General features: G+C 37.0%; 2 long non-coding RNA genes and 4 other non-coding genes across 8 annotated transcripts in view; 3 read left to right on the top strand and 3 right to left on the bottom strand.

Moving 5' to 3' along the window:
- Positions 1-33, top strand: part of TRNAL-CAA (transfer RNA leucine (anticodon CAA)) — an 81-nt gene extending 48 nt beyond the window's left edge. Inside the window, exon 1 of the tRNA in view lies at positions 1-33. This exon is cut by the window's left edge and continues 48 nt beyond it. This is a non-coding gene — a tRNA (tRNA-Leu).
- Positions 1-25,281, top strand: part of LOC141022250 (uncharacterized) — a 55,312-nt gene that overhangs the window by 13,471 nt on the left and 16,560 nt on the right. The window lies entirely within an intron of this gene.
- Positions 1-25,281, bottom strand: part of LOC141022249 (uncharacterized) — a 53,958-nt gene that overhangs the window by 12,116 nt on the left and 16,561 nt on the right. The gene's annotated exons all lie outside the window — the stretch shown is intronic.
- TRNAS-GCU (transfer RNA serine (anticodon GCU)) lies at positions 12,503-12,590 on the bottom strand. Its single transcript has one exon. It is a non-coding gene; the product is annotated as a tRNA-Ser (tRNA).
- Positions 14,870-14,941, top strand: TRNAT-GGU (transfer RNA threonine (anticodon GGU)). Its single transcript has one exon. It is a non-coding gene; the product is annotated as a tRNA-Thr (tRNA).
- Positions 21,663-21,734, bottom strand: TRNAR-UCU (transfer RNA arginine (anticodon UCU)). The gene has a single exon. It is a non-coding gene; the product is annotated as a tRNA-Arg (tRNA).

The following is a 25,281-nucleotide window of genomic DNA, read 5'->3' on the forward strand; positions in this document are numbered from 1 at the left end:
AAGAGCGTGGAGGTTCGAGTCCTCTTCAAGGCATAATATGGAGAATGCTCATTCAATGAGCATTCCCCGTAGAAGTATTCCGGAAATCTGGGCCTGGCGCTCTCCTCTATCTTCTGAGGTCCTTAACCATCTCCCTGAGAAAAGTAGACAGTAAAAGCCAAAATAGACTAAATATATATAGCCTGAACGATCCTAAAAATCCCTCGAAGGAGATAATAAAGAACCCAAAGCAGATGGTATCCTACTGCAAGGGTGGTCTTAAGAATCCAAAAGAGGTTGCTCAGAAGAGATAGATGTATCCCAACCTCTATTGCTCTCGCGTAAAGACTTTTTTTTTACGCGACAGGAAAAAGTGACTACGAATTCCCCTTTTTGTTTGTGAATCCCTGTTTGTATCCTTTGAGCGCACGCCCATTAAGTAGCGATCAAATCAAGGAAATCGATCAAACGATCCCCGTGCCAGCCCAAATCATGATCTTCACCAACTTGGATTTGGTTCTCTCGCGAAAATCGCGAGTTGCAGAGATGAGAACCATGAAAAGCAAGATCCCGAATAAGAAAACAGAAACCGAGGAAGAGGAAACCACAAGAGTGAAGACTAGTAGAGTCTCGTCTTTTGTCATTCTTTGCTCCTTTTTCACTCAATGATTCCTTCGAATTTGCCGACCAAAAATTCTATATGTCTATTCTATCTATGATATTTCTATATATATAGAATATGATATCTAATATGACATCCGATTTGTCAAAGGGATTGGATTGGTGACTTACCCATTCAGTGACTTTGGCACTGGACGTTCCAAAAACGGGTACTAACGGATCGGGTGAATTAGAGAACAGACAGAGGTCCGTTGGCATTTCAGCCTTTCTTCTCCTTTCAGGGCCTATCCGAAAGAGAATCCAGTACCTCTTGGTCCTGAATATCAGAATAGGACGAACGAACCGGCCTCCGCGGATATCTTTGCTTCGGAACAAAACCCTGCAATCAAATAGATTGTCCCAAGGGCGCCATATTCTAGGAGCCCAAGTTATGCTATTGAAAATTCGTTCCTCTAGCAGTTCCGGTTTGAGCATTCCGTTCCCTTTTTCAAACTCCACTTCTTTTCATATAGCAATCCCTGATCAAAGAGAGAACAATATCCATTTCAAAACATTTCTAACAGATTCCTTAGTTCGGACCGACGAAGTAATGTCACTCGACTATTATCAACCTGACTGCAATCTTTTTCTGTCGGTAAGGATTGCACCAGAGCACCTTCTACTTCTAATAGGCCATGAACTATAGATAGAGAAGAATCATTCTGAGCGAGTACATAAGAAGCGATCCACTTTTTTTCATCGGTTCCAGGGGAAGACCAAAGATCTTGCGCGGCAGGTCCGCCAGAAAAACTCAAAAGAGAAAGAAGTCTCGTTAATCTCTTCATGCTCGTTCCAAGTTCGAAGTACCTTTTGGCCAAAGAAAAACCCGCTTCCTGACACGATTGCCTCTTTATCTTTATATAGATAGATTCTATGGGGTTATTACTTAGTAAGTCTATTTTGTACAAGAGCCCCTCCTATCTGATAGAAAAGGGTCCCATGATCCCGAGCCGATCTTACCTTGGCTCGCAAACCCCAAGTTTGTCTATGAAGAGCTAATCTAATTGTATTTTTTTCTAGAATGGATTTCTTATGTGGAATACTAATGGATAGGGCTTCGTTGCTAAGTGCTACAAGATCTAGTGCACTGGAACTCGTGGTTATGGACCCGAATCCTTTAGTATGGAACATTGTCTTTTCCAAGTAAAAACCCCTAGTATATGAAAGAATGAAAAGGTGCTTTCGTTCTTGTGGAATAAGAAGCCCTCGTACCTTAATGAAAGGAAAATCGTAATTTTTCGTTAGGTATTTGACCAAATAGGATCGTCCAGTTCCTACAGAACCTATCACTAAAATACCCGATAGGGCTAAGCGGAACGAAAAGGGTTTTCCATGAGATGGTAAATGAAAACGATTAGTCCCACACGAGGTTTGGGAATAAGTGATTGTCTGATAATGAGCAAGGAATATACGTCTTTCTGCTAAAGAGGATCTATTAAACTCATAATTCATTAGATCCTTGTTATCAATGCCAACTAGGTATCATAAGTAAATGGATCCCGGTTGTTCAATCCTTTGATAACCAAGGTCATTCTTTGCTAAAGAGAAATGATCACTATGAGTCAGACTCAATAGAATTGGATCCATTCCAAATAGCGAGAATTGGGATTCTTGATCCCTCTCAATCTCTCTTTCAATTCGAGGATCCAGAGAGGTGTTTTCATAGTCATCTCCGAATATTTGCCATCTCGGAATATTTTCGATTTCATTTTTCTATGATATGTCTTTCTATATGAAAATTGGTTATTTACGATGTACGATGATCCCTGTTAAGCATCCATGGCTGAATGGTTAAAGCGCCCAACTCATAATTGGTAAATTTGCGGGTTCAATTCCTGCTGGATGCACACGAACGGGAACATTCCATAAGTCTATTGGAACTGGCTCTCTATCCATGGAATCTCATCCATCATCCATACATAACGAATTGGTATGGTATATTCATACCATAACATAAGAATAATAAGAACTCGAATTCTTATCGATACTGGAACTCAGAGCATAGGAGGGAAAGTCGATTTATGGATGGAATCAAATACGCAGTATTTACAGAAAAAAGTCTTCGTTTATTGGGAAAGAATCAATATACTTTTAATGTCGAATCGGGATTCACTAAGACAGAAATAAAGCATTGGGTCGAACTCTTCTTTGGTGTTAAGGTGGTAGCTGTGAATAGCCATCGACTACCTGGAAAAGGTAGAAGAATAGGACCTATTCTGGGCCATACAATGCATTACAGACGTATGATCATTACCCTTCAACCGGGTTATTCTATTCCACTTCTAGATAGAGAAAAAAACTAAAGGAGAATACTTAATAATACGGCGAAACATTTATACAAAACACCTATCCCGAGCACACGCAAGGGAACCGTAGACAGGCAAGTGAAATCCAATCCACGAAATAATTTGATCCATGGACGGCACCGTTGTGGTAAAGGTCGTAATTCCAGAGGAATCATTACCGCAAGGCATAGAGGGGGAGGTCATAAGCGCCTATACCGTAAAATAGATTTTCGCCGGAATCAAAAAGACATATCTGGTAGAATCGTAACCATAGAATACGACCCTAATCGAAATGCATACATTTGTCTCATACACTATGGGGATGGTGAGAAGAGATATATTTTACATCCCAGAGGGGCTATAATTGGAGATACTATTGTTTCTGGTACAAAAGTTCCTATATCAATGGGAAATGCCCTACCTTTGAGTGCGGTTTGAACTATTGATTTACGTAATTGGAAGTAACCAATTAGGTTTACGACGAAACCTAGAAATCGATCACTGATCCAATTTGACTACCTCTACGGGATAGACCTCAACAGAAAACTGTTGAGTAACGGCAGCAAGTGATTGAGTTCAGTAGTTCCTCATAGAAAATTATTGGCTCTAGAGATATGGTAATATGGAGAAGACAAAATTGTTTGAAGCACGCACAGAACCGGAAGCGCCCCTTGTTTCAAAGAGAGGAGGACGGGTTATTCACATTTAATTTGATGGTCAGAGGCAAATTGAAAGCTAAGCAGTGGTAATTAAGACCCCCGGGGGAAAATAGGGATGTCTCCTACGTTACCCATAATATGTGGAAGTATCGACGTAATTTCATAGAGTCATTCGATCTGAATGCTACATGAAGAACATAAGCCAGATGACGGAACGCAGAGACCTAGGATGTAGAAGATCATAACATGAGCGATTCGGCAGATTTGGATTCCTTTCCTATATATCCACTCATGTGGTACTTCATCATATGATTCATATAAGATCCATCTGTCTAGAGATCGTCATATACATCTAGAAAGCCGTATGCTTTGGAAGAAGCTTGTACAGTTTGGGAAGGGGTTTTTTGAGAGAAAAGAAGAATCTACTTCAACCGATATGCCCTTAGGCACGGCCATGCATAACATAGAAATCACACGTGGAAGGGGTGGGCAATTAGCTAGAGCAGCAGGTGCTGTAGCGAAACTCATTGCAAAAGAGGGTAAATCGGCCACTTTAAGATTACCATCTGGGGAGGTCCGTTTAGTATCCCAAAACTGCTTAGCAACAGTCGGACAAGTGGGTAATGGTGGGGTGAACCAAAAAAGTTTGGGTAGAGCCGGATCTAAGTGTTGGCTAGGTAAACGCCCCGTAGTAAGAGGGGTAGTTATGAACCCTGTGGACCACCCCCATGGGGGCGGTGAAGGGAAAGCTCCCATTGGTAGAAAAAAACCCACAACCCCTTGGGGTTATCCTGCGCTTGGAAGAAGAACTAGGAAAAGGAAAAAATATAGCGATAGTTTTATTCTTCGTCGCCGTAAGTAAATACGTAACTAGGAATATGGAAAATTGCATTTTTGGAATTTGCAATAATGCGATGGGCGAACGACGGGAATTGAACCCGCGCATGGTGGATTCACAATCCACTGCCTTGATCCACTTGGCTACATCCGCCCCTTATCCAGCTAAAGGATTTTTTGCTTTTTTCCATTGATCATTATTCTATTTATTCTGACCTCCGTACTTCGATCGAGATATTGGACATAGAATGCCACTCTTTAAAAAGGAAAAAAGGAGTAATCAGCTGTGACACGAAAAAAAACGAATCCTTTTGTAGCTCATCATTTATTGGCAAAGATAGAAAAGGTCAATATGAAGGAGGAGAAAGAAACAATAGTAACGTGGTCCCGGGCATCTAGCATTCTACCCACAATGGTTGGCCATACAATCGCGATTCATAATGGAAAGGAACATATACCTATTTACATAACAAATCCTATGGTAGGTCGCAAATTGGGGGAATTCGTGCCTACTCGGCATTTCACGAGTTATGAAAATGCAAGAAAGGATACTAAATCTCGTCGTTAACTGAATTCTGAATAGAAAGATTAAGAAGAAAAAAAAGATTCAAAATAAAGACAGAAATACCCAATATCTTGCTAGAACAAGATATTGGGTATTTCTGTCTTTTCTTTCTTCAAAAATTCTTATATGTTAGCAGAAAAACCTTATCCATTAATAGATGGAACTTCAACAGTAGCTAAGTCTAGAGGGAAGTTGTGAGCATTACGTTCGTGCATTACTTCCATACCAAGGTTAGCACGGTTGATGATATCAGCCCAAGTATTAATAACGCGACCTTGACTATCAACTACAGATTGGTTGAAATTGAAACCATTTAGGTTGAAAGCCATAGTACTAATACCTAAAGCAGTGAACCAGATTCCTACTACAGGCCAAGCAGCCAAGAAGAAGTGTAAAGAACGAGAGTTGTTGAAACTAGCATATTGGAAGATTAATCGGCCAAAATAACCATGAGCAGCCACAATATTATAAGTTTCTTCCTCTTGACCAAATTTGTAACCCTCATTAGCAGATTCATTTTCAGTAGTTTCCCTGATCAAACTAGAGGTTACCAAGGAACCATGCATAGCACTGAATAGGGAACCGCCGAATACACCAGCTACACCTAACATGTGGAATGGATGCATAAGGATGTTGTGCTCTGCCTGGAATACAATCATAAAGTTGAAAGTACCAGAGATTCCTAAAGGCATACCATCAGAAAAGCTTCCTTGACCAATAGGGTAAATCAAGAAAACAGCAGTAGCAGCTGCAACAGGAGCTGAATATGCAACAGCAATCCAAGGACGCATACCCAGACGGAAACTAAGTTCCCACTCACGACCCATATAACAAGCTACACCAAGTAAGAAGTGTAGAACAATTAGCTCATAAGGACCACCATTGTATAACCACTCATCAACAGATGCAGCTTCCCAAATTGGGTAAAAGTGCAATCCGATCGCCGCAGAAGTAGGGATAATAGCACCAGAGATAATATTGTTTCCATAAAGTAAAGAACCAGAAACAGGCTCACGAATACCATCAATATCTACTGGAGGGGCAGCGATGAAGGCGATAATAAATACAGAAGTTGCGGTCAATAAGGTAGGGATCATCAAAACACCGAACCATCCGATGTAAAGACGATTTTCAGTGCTAGTTATCCAGTTGCAGAAGCGACCCCACAGGCTTGTACTTTCGCGTCTCTCTAAAATTGCAGTCATGGTAAGATCTTGGTTTATTCAAATTGCAAGGACTCCCAAGCACACGTATTAACTAGAATATAGATAATAGAAGGCTTGTTATTTAACAGTATAACATAGACTATATACCAATGTCAACCAAGTCAGCCCAAAGATTAGCTATCCATATAACTAAATTAACCAAACCAATAATTTTGTATTTGTAAATGAAGTGAGTCAAAGTTTTTAACTTTGATGAGTCTTTTCTATATGGGTTGCCTGGGACTCGAACCCGGAACTAGTCGGATGGAGTAGATAATTCTTCCTTGTTACAATAGAGAAAAATCCCTCCCCAAATCGTGCTTGCATTTTTCATTGCACACGACTTTCCCTATGTAGAAATAGCCAATTTCTATTCCAAAGAGGAAGTTCTACTAATTTTTTTAATTAGTAACTTGATTCACCTACTCTTTATTATAATAAAAAGAACATTTCAGAATGAAAACTAGAAAAGTTTTTTCTTGATCATTTATCAACCCTTTCCTGTTTCTTAATTTCGTCTAATGATTAATTAAGAGGGTTGACCAGGTCATTGATACGTATAATATCCAAATACCAAATACGCTCAGTGTGTGATCCACAGAAAGAAAAAAGAGTTGTTTTGGTGAACATCAAAGAAAAAACTTGCTCTTCTTCCATAAAAAATTCTTCTAAAAATGCCGAACCCAATCGTTGCATAAAAGTTCGTACCGTGCTTTTATGTTTCCGAGCTAAAGTTCTAGCGCATGAAAGTCGAAGTATATACTTTAGTCGATACAAAGTCCGTTTTTTCGAAGATCCACTATGATAATGAAAAAGATTTCTACATATCCGACCAAATCGATCAAGAATATCCCAATCTGATAAATCTGTCCAAATGGGTTTACTAATAGGATGCCCCGATCCAGTACAAAATTGAGCTTTTGATAAGTATCCTATGAGGAGAGTAGCGGGGACTATGGTATCGAATTTTTTCATTCGAGTATCTATTAGAAATGAATTCTCCAGCATTTGATTCCTTACTAACAAAGAACTTTTTGGTACACTTGAAAGGTACCCCATAAAATCGAAGCAAGAGTTTGCTAATTGGTTTATATGGATTCTTCGCGGCTGAGTCCAAAAACAGAAATAATATTGCCAGAAATTGATAAGGTAGCATTTCCATTTCTTCTTCAAAAAAAAGTGCCTTTTGATGCAAGAATTGCCTTTCCTTGATATCGAACATAATGCATAAGAGGATCCATAAAGAACCATAGGGTTTTCCGAGAAAAACCAGGGTACATTATCCCAAAATGTTCCATCTTCCTAGAAAAGTGGATTCGTTCCAGAAAAGTTCCAGAAGATGCTAATGGTAAGCAAGAAGATTGTTTACGAAGAAACAACAAAAAAAATTCATATTCTGATACATAAGAGTTATATAGGAATCGAAACAGTCTTTTATTTTCTTTTTGAAAATAAAAAATGGATTTCATTGAAGTAATAAAACTATTCCAATTCGAATAATAGTTGAGAAAGAATCGCAATAAATGCAAAGATGGAACATCTTGGATACGGTATTGAAGGAGTTGAACCAGGATTTCCAAATGGATAGGATAGGGTATTTCTATATGTGATAGATAATCCAAATGCAAAAAATTGTCTTCTAAAAAGGGAAATATTGAATGAATAGAGCGTAAATTCTGAAACTTTGGTATTTCTTTTTCTTTCGGACAAAATAATTCCCGTAGCGAGAATGGGATTTCCACAACGATCGCAAACCCTTCAGATAGAATCTGAGAATAAAACTCAGAATAAAAATAATTTTTGTAATCCAATAATCGATCTTGGTTAGGATGATTAACCGAGTTATCCAAAAAATTCTGCTGATACATTCGAATAATTAAACGTTTCACAAGTAGTGAACTAAATTTCTTGTTATTACAACTAACAACTATTTCCACAGGTTCAGAACCATTTAATCCATAATGGTGGGCAAATGCATAAATATATTCCTGAAAGAGAAGTGGGTAGACAAAGTATTGTTGACGAGATTTATGTTTTTCTGAATACCCTTCGAATTTTTCCATTTGTATTTCTACTTGAATCAGAGAGAAGAAGCATTTCTCGGTTTATCGAATGATGATACATAGTGCAATATGGTCAGAATAGGGTGTTGCATTTTTAATACAAACCCTGGAAAGAAAGGGAGTCTAATCCACAGATCTTTTTCTGCTCCTTTTCTACCCAATTAGTTTATGTTTGTTCTAATTAAAAAAAAAGAACAGAACAAGTTTTTTATTTTTGCAGGCCAATCGCTCTTTTGACTTTGGAATACAGCCTCTTTATCAATATACTGCTTCTTTTACACATTCAATCCATAACATCCCTTATTCAATCCATAATCAAGAATAATTAGGATTTCTAAAAAAAGAAAAAATAAAGGGTCCACTCATAGGAAAACCCAACCTTTCCCCGCATCCGGCACTAATCTATTTTTAACGTCTAATTAGAGCGGGGAATCATTCCAATTAGGAAGTTCAGCTCGTTGCTTTTTATTTTACCAGAATTGGAGCCAGGCTCTATCCATTTATTCATTAGACCTAGAAAATCGTAATTTTGGATTCCATTCAAAAAAGATTGATTTTATTACGACATGCTATTTTTTCCATTCATTACCTTTGAGGATCAGTCGTGGTCTTCTAGACTCTACCAAGAGTCTGGACGAATTTGTTGTTTCATCCAAATGTGTAAAAGATCATAGTCGCACTTAAAAGCCGAGTACTCTACCATTGAGTTAGCAACCCAGATAAAAAAAGGATCTTAGATACGATCGAAATCCAAAAATCAATGGAATTACACCGCGCGCTTCTGTCAAAACATTGAACTAGCAAGACATCAAAAGATTTTTTTATCGACCATGAAAAACACTCAAATGCCAAAACGAACAGGTCCGGTTAAATTCCACTAAAGTAAAGTTAAAAAAAGAGCGACCCTAATCACGATGGCCAAATTCTCCTTATTTTTAGCGATTTTTATTAAAAAATATATATATTATATTGTATGAGAATACATGCAAGAGGAACACCCTTATCATTTGAGCGAAGTGTAGGCGGAAAAATTGAATATGGAGTGAGGATAAAGAGACCCATCTATCTACAAATTCTATTTGTTCAATAGACCTTTGTCAATGGAAATACAATGGTAAGAAAACAAATTAGATAGAAAAAGTAAATAAAATAGGGGCTTATGTTGAATTGGCATGATATAATATAAATCCAAATAGGATTAAAAAAGAGGTAAATTGTGTCTAAATAATTAGACAACTAGGAATACTAATAATCTTCTCCTATCCTACTTTTTGATTCATTTAGTTCTTCAATTAACTCAAAGTTCTTTCTTTTTCTTTAAAGAATTCCGCCTTCCTTAAAATATCATAAACAGTTCTTGTTGGTTGAGCACCCTTTTCAAGGAAATAGAGAATAGCTGGAACATTGAAACAAGTTTGATTCTTTATCGGATCATAAAAACCTACTTTTTGAAGATCTCTTCCTTCTCTTCGAGATCGAACATCAATTGCAACGATTCGATAGACAGCTTATTGGGATAGATGTAGATAAACAACGCCCCCCCTAGAAACGTATAGGAGGTTTTCTCCTCATACGGCTCGAGAAAATGATTCGAATTTCTGTCGATAATAATAGAAATTAGACTATGACGTGCATTAATTTCCTTACAGAAAAAACAAATTTCATTTATACTCATGACTCAAGTGGGCTAATTTTGCCTGACAAACTTCGAAGCCAAAATCCTTCCAAATTTTTTGAGTCGTCTTTAAACTCTTTTCTTTGTCTCATTTCGAACGAATTGACTTTTATTCCTTATTCTGATCCAACTCTGTTGTTGAGACAATTGAAAATTGTGTTTACTTGTTCTGGAATCCTTTATCTTTGATTTGTGAAATCCTTGGGTTTAGACATTACTTCGGGAATTCCTATTTTTTTCTTTCAAAAGAGTAGCAACATACCCTTTTTTCTTATTTCCTTCGATAAAACATTTATCTCTTCTATAGAAATCTAATAAGAGGGATTGATTCTGATATACTTTTATTGGACTTTATTCTTATTTTAACCTTTCGATTTATTTCTATATTAAGGATAGACTGACAAAGTTGGCCTAATTTATTAGTTTTCACTAACCCTAGATTCTTTCCCTTGATAAAAAAAATTCTGTCCTCTCGAGCTCCATCGTGTACTATGTTACTTAAACCCAGCGCAAATTTGGTTCGGAACGAATAGAACAGGCTATGTCGAGCCAAGAGCATTTTCATTACTATGGAAAATGATGGATAGAAAAATCCACAATCGATCATGTCCTTCAAGTCGCACGTTGCTTTCTACCACATCGTTTTAAACGAAGTTTTACCATAACAAACATTCCTCTTTTCATTGCAAAGTGGTATAGAGAATTGATCCAATATGGATGGAATCATGAATAGTCATTGGTTTAGTTTTTTATACTAATTAAAACTTGCTATCTATGGAGCAATATGGATAAAAGAAAGAAAGTATTTATCCGGGAAGCCTCCGCCAAGATCCAATTTATTTAAACCCATATTAAAATTCTATCATATGAATGAAACATAGTTTGAAAAAGACGACTAAACAAGTTTGCTTAAAACTTATTTATTCTTAAATTTCCACCCTCAACGGATGGCTCGAGATGATCAATCTTGAAGTGAGAAAAGAAGGATTGACTCTTCCTCAATAAATAAACTATCAACCTCCAAAAAAGTTTAATTAATTTAATTACTAGAATTAGAATTCTAGTAGTAATATATTTTTTCAGTACCAAAAACAATTAACTATAATAACTAAATAAACTATTCCAATGAAAAGATTGAAAGTTTTTGGTAGTTATAGAATTCTCGTACTTCTTCAACTCGAATACCAAAAGGAAGAAAAAAATATGACTAAGTGATTTTATTTTATAGTAGAGGCATATCCTGAATGTGCTTGATAGATCCCATTTTTTCATGAAAATAAAGATAGTCAATTTGACTGGACTTAAGACTTTATTATGTTTTCTGAGAAAGAATAAGATATCATTATTCTCTTTAATAAACTTTTGTCTCGTACGGAATACTATATGATTTCACCGTTTGTTTCATCAGAAACAATCTGGGACGGAAGGATTCGAACCTCCGAGTAACGGGACCAAAACCCGCTGCCTTACCACTTGGCCACGCCCCATTTCGGGTTTTATGCGACACTAATAAACACTAGTATGTTTATTTGTTATTCGTCAATACCATTTCAATTACATAAAAAAGGAGGGATATTCTCTTGCTAGTATTCTACACATGCGGATAATATAGAATCAAAAAAATGCATTGATCATTACATGGAATTCTATTAAGATATTATATGAAAGTCGAATTTATTCCACTCTCATTTGAGAGTGCAAATACAAGGAGGTATTTTGTGTTTGGGAAAGTCCGAAGAAAAAAGATTTTGAATCTGCCTTTTCCTTCTTTCCCTTAAAAAATAACTCAAGAAAAATCCAATTATTTACTCTACAAGAATGAAATGCTTGTTATGCCTAATATACTTAGTTTAACCTGTATCTGTTTTAATTCTGTTCTTTATCCTACTAGTTTTTTCTTTGCCAAATTACCCGAAGCTTATGCTATTTTCAATCCAATCGTGGATATTATGCCTGTTATACCTCTATTCTTTTTTCTATTAGCCTTTGTTTGGCAAGCTGCTGTAAGTTTTCGATGAAATCTTTAGTACTCTGTATGCCAAATTGAATGATGTGTTCATTCTAAAATTTAAATTCTTCTACATTGAATGGGTAGCTACAGCAATAAATTTGGATCAGCCTTTCTACTCCCCTGCACCTAGGTTGAGCAGGTACCTAAAGGTACCTACACAATACCTAACCACCTAACCCTATTTTTGCTATTGATAAGAGTGCTTATTATAAAAGAATTCTTGCAATTTTTTTCAAGAATTCTTTTTTGCATTTTTAGGTATAAAAAAAAACCATCCTAGTGGATCCGTGTGGTAAGGAAAAACTGGTAATCTATTCCTTAAAAAAAATCTTGGAGATTATGTAATGCTTACTCTCAAACTTTTTGTTTATACAGTAGTGATATTCTTTGTTTCACTCTTTATCTTTGGATTCTTATCTAATGACCCAGGACGGAATCCTGGACGCGAGGAGTAAAAATTCAGTTTTTTTTTTCTTATTGGATTTGTTTCGTACATTTATCTATGAGAAAATCCGGGGGTCAGAATTCTTTCCAATTCGAAAGTCCCAAATTATCCAAGGGAGCGGAAAGAGAGGGATTCGAACCCTCGGTACAAAAAAATTGTACAACGGATTAGCAATCCGCCGCTTTAGTCCACTCAGCCATCTCTCCACGTTCCAAAGCGAAAGGTTTCCGTGATATGATATAGGCAAGAAATAAGAAATAACGGTTGCAAAAAACCCCCTTTTTTTCTTTCAAAAGTCTATAAAAATTATATTGCCAATTCCATTTTAATTATATTCTTTTTTCTTAATGTTAATAAAAAAAGAAGAAAATTCTTGTTTTTTCTTTCTAAAAATCGATATTGGCCGAGAGACAATCAAATAGATTTTCTCTTTAGCGGGCATTTCCATATAGGACTTGTTATAATTATAATAAAACAAGCAGGTTATATAAAAAAACGCTTTTTTGTCGATTATTTATCAAGAAAGCAAAAAGGGTTCTTATCAAATCCACCATAAAATTGGAAAGAAGCATAAAGTAAGTAGACCTGACTCCTTTAATGATGCCTCTATCCGCTATTCTGATATATAAATTCGATGTAGATGAAATTGTATAAGCGAATTTTTTTATTTCCTTAGACTTAGACCGCGCAAGACAAGAATTTTTCGCTATTTACGATTTCATATTCTTGTTACTAGATGTTCTATAGGAATAAGAAGAAATCGCAACTCCTTTGCGCTACACATAAAATTGGATTTCGAAGGTCCATTTTTTTTTCAGAATCCTCTATTTTAGTTCTTCCACCCATGCAATAGAGAGGGAATGGGAAAAGAAGGGTTACTTTTATTTTCATTTTTCCCTTAAAAGATAGACTTTGAAATAGGATTCTTGGAATAATGCTGAATTCAAAGGTTTATTTCTTTCTATAGTATAAGAAAAACAATTTATTTCTATTTCTATAGTATAAGAAAAACAAATAGTATAAGAAAAACAAATCGAATCAAATTCATGGATTTACCACGACCTCGGTTGTGACTGTGACTCCATAGATAAAAATGGGAAATTTCTCTCTTCGAGACCATTGAAAAAGGGCATTGAACGACAAAGAAATCGTCCACAGATAATAAAACTATCATATGCCTTGGAAAGTGATATGAGGTGCTCGGAAATGGTTGAAGTAATTGAATAGGAGGATCACTATGACTATAGCCCTTGGTAGAATTCCTAAAGAAGAAAATGATCTATTTGATACTATGGATGACTGGTTACGAAGGGACCGTTTCGTTTTTGTAGGATGGTCTGGCCTATTGCTCTTTCCTTGTGCTTATTTCGCTATAGGGGGTTGGTTTACAGGGACAACTTTTGTAACTTCTTGGTATACCCAAGAAGGCTAATTCCCCCTTATTGAATCAGATGGAGAAGGTTCATGACACTGAGCCGTTGGTACTTCTACTTCGATCGCTCGCCTTTACTTTAGGATTTAGATAGCCCCTCTGGTCTGTAAAAAAAATCTTTTCTTACCATGCTAATAGCGCCTGAACCAAATGTATTTATTTTGATTAGGATCCTATTCTACGGTTACGACTACAATAATAATTATTTACTTTGCAAGGACGTAAGTGTGTCAGACAGCTAAATTGTTTTATTATTCCTACAATATAAACTAGGGGATATAGGGGGTAACACTGTCCCTATAAATTCCTTTTTCCTTTTCTTTTTTGTCCAGAATTGAACAAAAAAGAAATTATGGAAGATGTTTTCTTCCCCCATTAAGTCCGAGCCATAGAGTAAGAGTGAGATGAGTTTTCCAAATTCATCATAGACTTTCCCTATGGCTTGATAGAAGTAAGCAACAAAGAGTCGTAACTTAAAGAAAAAAACGGACAGGGCCGACAGATTTACCTGATGTAAAGAAGATCCTAAAAGTCTCTGATTAGTCGACTCTCTCCATTTAACACTTTCCTCTCTCTCCTTTTTTTCCACTGACTCAATTCTAGTTTATTAGATTCTTGTTTAAAAGAATGAAAAAAGTTCAATAGAACTAAGAACACATAAAAAATAGCATAGAGGATCAAGGCCATTACCAAAAGTTCCTCCCAAGGATCCTATATCCTATTGGGTATCTGTTCCCCGCCTTTTCCTGCTAGGATCGGAAATCTTATATTTTCCATATCCATATACCGTTGAATCCTTGGGGTTCCAGAATCCGCCTATTTTACTAGTCTTCGGAAACGGAAAACCCTGAACCAAGAAGAGTTGGATATGTTATGTAGGGTATGTTTTTTTTATTAATTTTATTTTGAGCTCTCAAGATATCGATATATACATATACAATCTCTACATAATGTCTCTCTCTCTATCTCTATATATTATATATATAATATGTACATTATGCAGTAGACCCATAATGGGAAATCCAAGTGGCTAATTTTTGAATTAAATAAAAAGCCCTTTTAACTCAGTGGTAGAGTAATGCCATGGTAAGGCATAAGTCATCGGTTCAAATCCGATAAAGGGCTTTTTAAATTAGTGGTAGAGTAATCTCGTGCTAAGACGTAATTTCGATAGTAACATAATGTTGGATCCATTCCTTTTGAATTGTCACTTTGTCCATCATGATTCTTGGGAAGAGACATTGGCAATAATTCACCTTGGACAATTTATTTGTGAAAATGTATGTCTATTTAAATCGCACATAAAAAAATCCGGTCAAATTTTCATTGTAAATATGAATTCCTTTGTTATAAGAGCAGCTAAACCTTATTTGGCCACTACAGGAGCAACTGTTAATGGTCATTATGGAGAAATCCTTTACAAGGGAGATAGGTTAGTTACGTTTATATATGAAAAATCGAGATCTAGTGACATAACGCAAGGTCTTCCAAAAGTGGAACAAATCTTTGAAGCGCGTTCAATTGATTCATTATCCCCGAATCTCGAAAGGAGAATTGAGGATTGGAATGAGCGTATACCAAGAATTCTTGGGGTCCCTTGGGGATTCTTGATTGGAGCTGAGCTAACCATAGCCCAAAGTCGTATCTCTTTGGTTAATAAAATCCAAAAGGTTTATCGATCCCAAGGGGTACAGATCCATAATAGACATATAGAGATTATTATACGCCAAGTAACATCAAAAGTGCGGGTTTCCGAAGATGGAATGTCTAATGTTTTTTCGCCTGGGGAATTAATCGGACTATTGCGAGCGGAACGAGCAGGACGAGCTTTGGATGAATCGATCTATTATCGGGCAATCTTATTGGGAATAACAAGGGCTTCCCTAAATACCCAAAGTTTCATATCTGAAGCAAGTTTTCAAGAAACTGCTCGAGTTTTAGCAAAAGCTGCCCTACGAGGTCGCATTGATTGGTTGAAAGGCTTGAAAGAAAACGTAGTTCTGGGGGGGATTATACCTGTTGGTACCGGATTCCAAAAATTTGTGCATCGTTCCCCACAAGACAAGAACCTTTATTTCGAAATAAAAAAAAATCTATTCGCGTCGGAAATGAGAGATTTTTTGTTTCTCCATACAGAATTAGTTTCTTCAGATTCTGACGTAACAAACAATTTTTATGAGACATAAGAACCCCCATTTAACATTAACCCTATATCATTTAAGGATACATAAAAAATATTTTTTATTTCAAGCTATTTCGGATCTTTCTTAATCTTCAAAAAGAACTAAATTCCGTAATGGAATGGTAGGGTTAAAAAAAAGGAAGTGTGGAAAAAATGACAAGAAGATATTGGAACATTAATTTGAAAGAGATGATAGAAGCAGGAGTTCATTTTGGTCATGGTATTAAGAAATGGAATCCTAAAATGGCCCCTTACATTTCGGCAAAGCGTAAAGGTACTCATATTATAAATCTCGCTAGAACGGCTCGTTTTTTATCAGAAGCTTGTGATTTAGTTTTTGATGCAGCAAGTCAGGGAAAAAGTTTCTTAATTGTTGGTACCAAAAAAAGAGCAACAGATTTAGTAGCATCAGCTGCAATAAGGGCTCGTTGTCATTATGTTAATAAAAAGTGGTTCAGTGGTATGTTAACGAATTGGTCGATTACGAAAACTAGACTTTCTCAATTTAGAGACTTAAGAGCAGAAGAAAAAATGGGAAAATTCCACCATCTCCCAAAAAGAGATGTGGCAATCTTGAAGAGAAAATTATCTACCTTGCAAAGGTATCTCGGCGGGATCAAATATATGACGAGATTGCCAGACATTGTGATCGTCCTTGATCAGCAAAAAGAGTATATAGCTCTTCGGGAATGTTTCCAAATTCATGCCCAAGTACTCATCACTTCTTGGGTCGTAATTACTATCTTGCTAGGTTCAGTTGTCATAGCTGTTCGGAATCCACAAACCATCCCGACCGACGGTCAGAATTTTTTTGAATATGTCCTTGAGTTTATTCGAGACTTGAGCAAAACTCAGATTGGAGAAGAATATGGTCCCTGGGTTCCCTTTATTGGAACTATGTTCCTTTTTATTTTTGTTTCGAATTGGTCGGGTGCTCTTTTACCTTGGAAAATTATAGAGTTACCCCATGGGGAATTAGCAGCGCCCACGAATGATATAAATACTACTGTTGCTTTAGCTTTACTCACGTCAGCGGCATATTTTTATGCTGGTCTTAGCAAAAAAGGATTGAGCTATTTCGAGAAATATATTAAACCAACTCCAATCCTTTTACCAATTAACATCCTAGAAGATTTCACAAAACCATTATCGCTTAGCTTTCGACTTTTCGGGAATATATTGGCGGATGAATTAGTCGTTGTTGTTCTTGTTTCTTTAGTCCCCTTAGTAATCCCTATACCGGTCATGTTTCTTGGATTATTTACAAGCGGTATTCAAGCTCTTATTTTTGCAACATTAGCCGCAGCCTATATAGGTGAATCCATGGAGGGTCATCATTGAATTGACTCTTTTTGGAAATAGTATTTTTTTTGCAGCTTAGCTCAATTCATGCATGGTTCCAGATAATCTGCTTGGTTGCAAAAAAATAGTTAGAAATGCGTATGAATATATAGCCTAGAGTTGTAGGAGAGAGAATAGACTATATTATGGAATTTTCAAAGTATATATGCATTAAGGAGGGTGGAGTCAGGCTAGATCTATACTATAATATCCTTAATGTCTATAAGTGGAGTCCTCTTTTATGCGGGTTTCCACTTTAAGCAATGATTTTAGAATCCGATTCAATAGAAAATGAGAAAATATGCAAACAAAATAGAAGAAACAAATGTATATATATATAGGATATTATATTATATATTCCTAGGTTAGATTCATTATCTAATCCGATATATGGATATGGAATTCCCTTCTATGTAGTTCGGACAATTCACATTATCATTTCAATTTGATTTCAATTTGTACTTTTTAGTTACTTTACTTCTCCCCAATAGAGCTTAGAAGTAAGAATTTATTGGTTGATTGTATCCTTAACCATTTCTTTTTTTTGACACGAGGAACTACTCACCATGAATCCACTAATTGCTGCTGCTTCTGTTATTGCTGCTGGATTGGCCGTAGGGCTTGCTTCTATTGGACCTGGAGTTGGTCAAGGTACTGCTGCAGGACAAGCTATAGAAGGTATTGCGAGACAGCCAGAAGCAGAAGGTAAAATACGAGGTACTTTATTGCTTAGTCTAGCTTTTATGGAAGCTTTAACAATTTATGGACTAGTTGTGGCACTAGCGCTTTTATTTGCGAACCCTTTTGTTTAATCTTAAAAAAAAATTCTTTCGATTTCGATTAGATACTTTTTTCTTTTTTTTAGTAAATTGGTATTTGCTTCCGCAATTCCAATTATATCAATACTTTATTTAATTTACTCCTATTTATTACTCCTGGAATTATCTATTTATCGGGACAGATAATACCCCATTCTAGGAAGGGCTGAGTTGAGTATTATTAATTTAGAAGATATGCTCACCTTCTTATTTCCCGTCCTTAGTTTAGGAAAGTGGAAAGTTTTTTCCTTTTATTTTAGGAATTTTGGGAACAGAACATTTCAACAAAGGAAGTCTTTCACCGGTCAAACAAGACGTAAGACTTAATCTAAAAGAAATTACTAGATTGAATCTATTTGCATTAAAAAAACCGATCAAAAAAGGGCGAGCGAAGTAAGTGATCGAAAAACTTTGTTCTTTGTTCGTCCTATCTATAAGAGGAGAGCATATGAAAAATGTAACCCATTCTTTCGTTTTTTTAGCTCACTGGCCATCCGCTGGCAGTTTCGGGCTTAATACCGATATTTTAGCAACAAATCTAATAAATCTAACTGTAGTGGTTGGTGTTTTGATTTTTTTTGGAAAGGGAGTGTGTGCGAGTTGTCTATTTCAAGAATAGATTGGATCTATCCGGCTGCACTTTATAATATTTTTTAGTATTTTTCGGATAAATAAGAAAAGGGTGCACGATCTCGACGAATTACTTCTGAATAAATTCAGAAATCATATGGAAGAACCATAGCATTTCGCGACTCATTGGTAAATCAACTTTGATTCTCTATAAACCAAGAATGTGAGACCATTAACACGGTTAAAGCTAAACTGCTTGAAGTCCAGGCAAAAAGAGGTACTCTTTCTACAACTATATTAGTATTAGTACCGAATTTAAACGGGAAATAGCTAATGTAAAATTTATCTGATATAGAACACTCATATCGATAAAATGGTTTGAACTATTTACTAGAAAAAAAAGGGGGCACCCTGCCCTTTTTTAACCAATGCCGAATCGACGACCTATGTATAAAAAAGAGAAATTTTTTGGATTTGAAGAAAAAAAAGAATTCTATTAATTTTCATTTTCCATTTATTTAGTTAGTTTTTCTTAATGAAATTGAAATTATTAACTAGAGGGCAAATAAAAATAAAGAAACAACTTTGCTGACCATGATATATTTTTATCTAGGCGGAAGAGTCCTCTTAATATTTATCTAGTCTTATATAGGTTTCGGTATATTGAAATATAAACATAAAAAAGAAGATAGAGGATAGGCTCATTACTTAAAAAAAGATATGGAAATAGCTATAGAAAAAAAAGGAGCGTGAGAGCCAAATGAATCGAAAGATTCATGTTTGGTTCGGGAAGAGATCATAAAAGTTGTAAACTTACAAAATAATCTACTTTCATTAAAAGATTTATTAGATAATCGAAAACAGAGGATCTTGAGTACTATTCGAAATTCAGAAGAATTGCGTAGAGGGACCATTGAGCAACTCGAAAAAGCTCGGATTCGATTACAGAAAGTCGAACTAGAAGCGGATGAGTATCGAATGAATGGATACTCTGAGATAGAACGAGAAAAAGCAAATTTGATTAATGCTACTTCTATTAGTTTGGAACAATTGGAAAAGTCTAAAAACGAAACCCTTTATTTTGAAAAACAAAGGGCAATGAATCAGGTCCAACAGCGGGTTTTCCAACAGGCCGTACAAGGAGCTCTAGGAACTCTGAATAGTTGTTTGAATACCGAGTTACATTTCCGTACGATTCGTGCTAATATTGGCATTCTCGGGTCCCTGGAATGGAAGAGATAATTAAATTAATTAGGCCTTGAACTTCTACTTTCGTTTAGAATTTAGGCATTATTTTTCCCCTTGCTTCCGAAAAAAGAGTCAAGAAACACTAATGGCAACCCTTCGAGTCGACGAAATTCATAAAATTCTCCGCGAACGTATTGAACAATATAATAGGAAAGTAGGGATTGAGAATATAGGTCGCGTAGTTCAAGTGGGGGATGGGATTGCTCGTATTATAGGTCTTGGTGAAATAATGTCAGGTGAATTAGTCGAATTTGCAGAAGGTACTAGGGGTATTGCTCTGAATTTGGAATCCAAAAATGTTGGGATTGTATTAATGGGCGATGGGTTGATGATACAAGAGGGAAGTTTTGTAAAAGCAACAGGAAGAATTGCTCAGATACCCGTGAGTGAGGCTTACTTGGGTCGTGTTGTAAATGCTCTGGCTAAACCTATTGATGGGAAAGGCGAAATTATAGCTTCCGAATCTCGCTTAATTGAATCTCCTGCTCCAAGTATAATTTCCAGGCGTTCCGTATACGAACCTCTTCAAACAGGGCTTATTGCTATCGATTCGATGATCCCTATAGGGCGCGGTCAGCGAGAGTTAATTATTGGGGACAGACAGACTGGCAAAACAGCAGTAGCCACAGATACAATTCTCAATCAAAAAGGGCAAGGTGTAATATGTGTTTATGTAGCTATCGGTCAAAGAGCATCCTCCGTAGCTCAAGTAGTAACTACTTTCCATGAGGAGGGGGCATTACAATACCTCGCTCCTTATACGGGAGCAGCCCTGGCTGAGTATTTTATGTACCGCGAACGGCATACTTTAATAATTTATGATGATCTCTCCAAACAGGCACAAGCTTATCGCCAAATGTCCCTTCTATTAAGAAGACCTCCCGGCCGTGAGGCTTATCCAGGGGATGTTTTTTATTTGCATTCACGCCTTTTAGAAAGAGCCGCTAAATTAAATTCTCTTTTAGGCGAAGGAAGTATGACCGCTTTACCAATAGTTGAGACTCAATCTGGAGACGTTTCCGCCTATATTCCTACTAATGTAATCTCCATTACAGATGGAAAAATATTCTTATCTGCGGATCTATTCAATGCCGGAATTCGACCCGCTATTAATGTGGGTATTTCTGTTTCCAGAGTAGGATCCGCGGCTCAAATTAAAGCCATGAAACAAGTAGCTGGCAAATCAAAATTGGAACTAGCGCAATTCGCAGAGTTACAAGCCTTTGCACAATTCGCCTCTGCTCTCGATAAAACAAGTCAGAATCAATTGGCAAGGGGTCGATGATTAAGGGAATTGCTTAAACAATCCCAGGCAAATCCTCTCCCAGTGGAAGAGCAGATAGCTACTATTTATACCGGAACAAGAGGATATCTTGATTCGTTAGAAATTGAACAGGTAAATAAATTTCTGGATGAGTTACGTAAACATCTAAAAGATACTAAACCTCAATTCCAAGAAATTATATCTTCTAGCAAGACATTCACCGAGCAAGCGGAAATCCTTTTGAAGGAAGCTCTTCAGGAACAGCTGGAACGGTTTTCTCTTCAGTAACAAATAAATTTTGCATGTCTACTCTTGTTAGTAGAATAGGAATCGTTGAGAAAGATTTTTCATTTGAATCATGCAAAAAAGTTTTCTTTGTTTTTAGTTTAGTATAGTTATTTAAAGAATAGATAGAAATAAGATTGCGTCCAATAGGATTTGAACCTATACCAAAGGTTTAGAAGACCTCTGTCCTATCCATTAGACAATGGACGCTTTTCTTTCATATTTTATTCTTTCTTTTATTTTTTTGCTTCTTCCGAGAAAAAACTGTTAGACCAAAACTCTTTTAGGAAATCAAAAAATCCAGATACAAATGCATGATGTATATATTATATCATGCATATATCATAAAGAAGGAGTATGGAGCCGGTAGTGGGAATCGAACCCGCAACCCCAAGGTTATGAGCCTTATGAGCTACCAAACTGCTCTATACTCTTAAACTAAAGAGGGGTAACTAGTGGATAAAAGAGGGTTGGATACGCCCCTCTACCAATATCTATACAAATAGAATAGTCCATTTATACAGAATGGTAAAGAGGGCTCCTCTATGATTATCAATTCCAGAAATCCATACAAATACGAAAGGGTATTTTATCCTTACCAACTGGATCTTGTTGCACCCGGTAACAAACACTCATAAACCATTTCTCGAAGTACGTGTCCGGATAGCCCAAAATGTCGATAGTTAGCTCTAGGTCTTCCGGTCAAAAAACAACGTCGATGAAGGCGTGTAGGTGCACTATTACGCGGTAGGGATTGCAATTTTTCTCGCATTTTCGTTTTTTCACTCAAACTCAAGGGAGAAACTTTGCTTCTTATCTTTTTTTTTAAAGATTGACGAATCAAATGATATTTCTGTTCTAATTTCTGCCGCTTCTTCTCCCTCTGAATCAAACTTTTTTTTGCCATAATGTGTCGTTGCTATTATTACCAAGTATACGGTTCTAATCCTAGATGGAAAAATAAATAGAAAAAGAAATCTAAAAAGGCAGATCCTCCCTCTCTATCAAGAGTAATGAACTAGGTGCTGATACAGTACAAAAAAACAAACTAAATTAACCAAACTTGCCTGATGTTGAGGCAATCAAGAAAGCTGCATAAGTGAATATATAACCCACGGAAAAGTGAGCTAATCCAACCAATCTTGCTTGCACAATGGAAAGAGCCACGGGCTTATCTCTCCAGCGAATTAAATTAGCTAAAGGTGTGCGTTCATGAGCCCATGCTAAAGTCTCAATTAATTCCTGCCAATACCCCCGCCAGGAAATTAAGAACATAAATCCAGTAGCCCAAACAAGATGTCCAAATAAGAACATCCACGCCCATACCGATAAACTATTCATCCCAAAAGGATTATATCCATTGATAAGTTGTGAAGAGTTTAACCATAGGTAATCTCTTAACCATCCCATCAAATAAGTGGAGGATTCATTAAATTGTGAAACGTTGCCCTGCCATAATGTGATATGTTTCCAATGCCAATAAAAAGTAACCCACCCAATGGTATTTAACATCCAGAAAACTGCCAAATAAAATGCGTCCCAAGCAGAAATATCACAAGTACCGCCGCGCCCTGGGCCGTCACAAGGAAAACTATATCCAAAATCCTTTTTATCTGGCATTAATTTGGAACCGCGTGCATCTAAAGCGCCCTTTACTAAAATCAATGTAGTTGTATGCAAACCTAGAGCAATAGCATGATGAACCAAGAAATCCCCAGGTCCTATTGTTAAGAAAAGCGAATTACTATTCTCATTAACAGCATTCAACCATCCGGGCAACCATAGGCTTCGACCCGCATTGAAAGCGGGGCCATTCGTTGAAGATAAGAGTATATCGAACCCATATGTCATCTTGCCATGAGCAGATTGTATCCATTGGGCAAATATAGGTTCGATCAAGATTTGCTTTTCTGGAGTACCAAAAGCAAGCATGACGTCGTTATGAACATAAAGGCCCAAGGTATGGAATCCTAGAAAGAGGCTAGCCCAACTTAAATGAGATATGATAGCTTCTTTATGGTCTAACATTCTTGCCAATACATTATCCTCATTCTGTTCCGGATTGTAATCCCTAATGAAAAAAATAGCTCCATGAGCAAAAGCCCCTGTCATGATGAACCCTGCAATATATTGGTGATGAGTATATAAAGCAGCTTGAGTAGTAAAGTCTTGTGCTATGAATGCATAAGGAGGTAAAGAGTACATATGTTGAGCTACTAAGGAAGTAATAACCCCTAAAGAAGCTAGAGCAAGACCTAACTGAAAATGAATCGAATTGTTGATTGTGTCATAAAGGCCCTTATGCCCACGCCCTAATCGACCCCCCGGAGGAGTATGCGCTTCTAAAAGATCTTTAATACTGTGCCCAATTCCGAAGTTAGTTCGATACATGTGACCGGCAATGAGAAAAATAAATGCAATAGCTAAATGATGGTGAGCCATATCGGTCAGCCACAAACTTTGCGTTTGTGGATGGAATCCCCCAAGAAGAGTTAGAATGGCAGTTCCCGCTCCTTGAGCGGTACCAAATAAATGATTACTCGAATCAGGGTTTTGGGCATAAAGATTCCATTGACCCGTCAAAAGGGGTCCCAACCCCTGGGGATAGGGTAATACATCTAAGAAATTATTCCATCGAACGTACTCCCCCCTGGATGCGGGAATAGCAACATGAACTAAATGTCCTGTCCAAGCCAAAGAACTTACCCCGAAAAGTCCTGACAAATGATGATTGAGACGAGATTCCGCATTTTTGAACCACGAAAGGCTTGGTTTCCATTTGGGTTGTAGATGTAACCAACCCGCTATTAAGGACAGCGTAGAAAGAAATAATAAAAAAAGAGCTCCAGTATAAAGATCCTCATTGGTGCATAATCCTATTGTATACCACCACTGATAAACTCCAGAATAAGCAATATTCACTGGACCAGCAGCACCTCCTCGAGTAAAGGCTTCCACAGCGGGTTGACCAAAATGAGGATCCCAAATCGCATGAGCAATAGGTCTTACGTGTAAAGGATCCTGTATCCATGATTCAAAATTTCCTTGCCAAGCTACATGAAACAGATTTCCGGACGTCCATAGAAAGATTATTGCTAATTGCCCAAAGTGTGAGGCAAAAATGTTCTGATAAAGACGTTCTTCAGTAATATCATCATGACTTTCGAAATCATGTGCGGTAGCAATACCAAACCAAATACGACGAGTAGTGGGGTCCTAGGCTAAGCCTTGGCTAAACCTGGGAAATCTTAATTCCATAATGCCTTTCAAATCCTCCTAGCCACTATCCTACTGCAATAATTCTCGCTAAGAAGAATGCCCATGTCGTGGCAATTCCACCCAGAAGGTAATGGGTTACTCCTACAGCGCGTCCTTGTATAATGCTCAAGGCTCTAGGCTGAGTAGCAGGAGCAACTTTTAATTTGTTATGAGCCCAAACGATAGATTCAATGAGTTCTTGCCAATAACCACGGCCGCTGAATAAAAACATTAAACTGAAGGCCCAGACAAAATGAGCACCTAAGAAAAAAAGACCATATGCAGATAATGAAGAACCATAAGACTGAATGACTTGTGATGCCTGTGCCCACAAGAAATCTCGAAGCCACCCATTAATCGTAATGGAACTCTGTGCAAAGTTTCCCCCTGTAATATGAGTTACCACCCCTTGATCACTTATAGTACCCCAAACATCCGACTGCATTTTCCAACTGAAATGGAAAATGACTACCGAAATTGCATTGTACATCCAGAATAA

The sequence above is a fragment of the Aegilops tauschii genome, chromosome 5, assembly GCF_002575655.3.
Source record: "Aegilops tauschii subsp. strangulata cultivar AL8/78 chromosome 5, Aet v6.0, whole genome shotgun sequence".
Lineage (NCBI taxonomy): Eukaryota > Viridiplantae > Streptophyta > Magnoliopsida > Poales > Poaceae > Aegilops > Aegilops tauschii.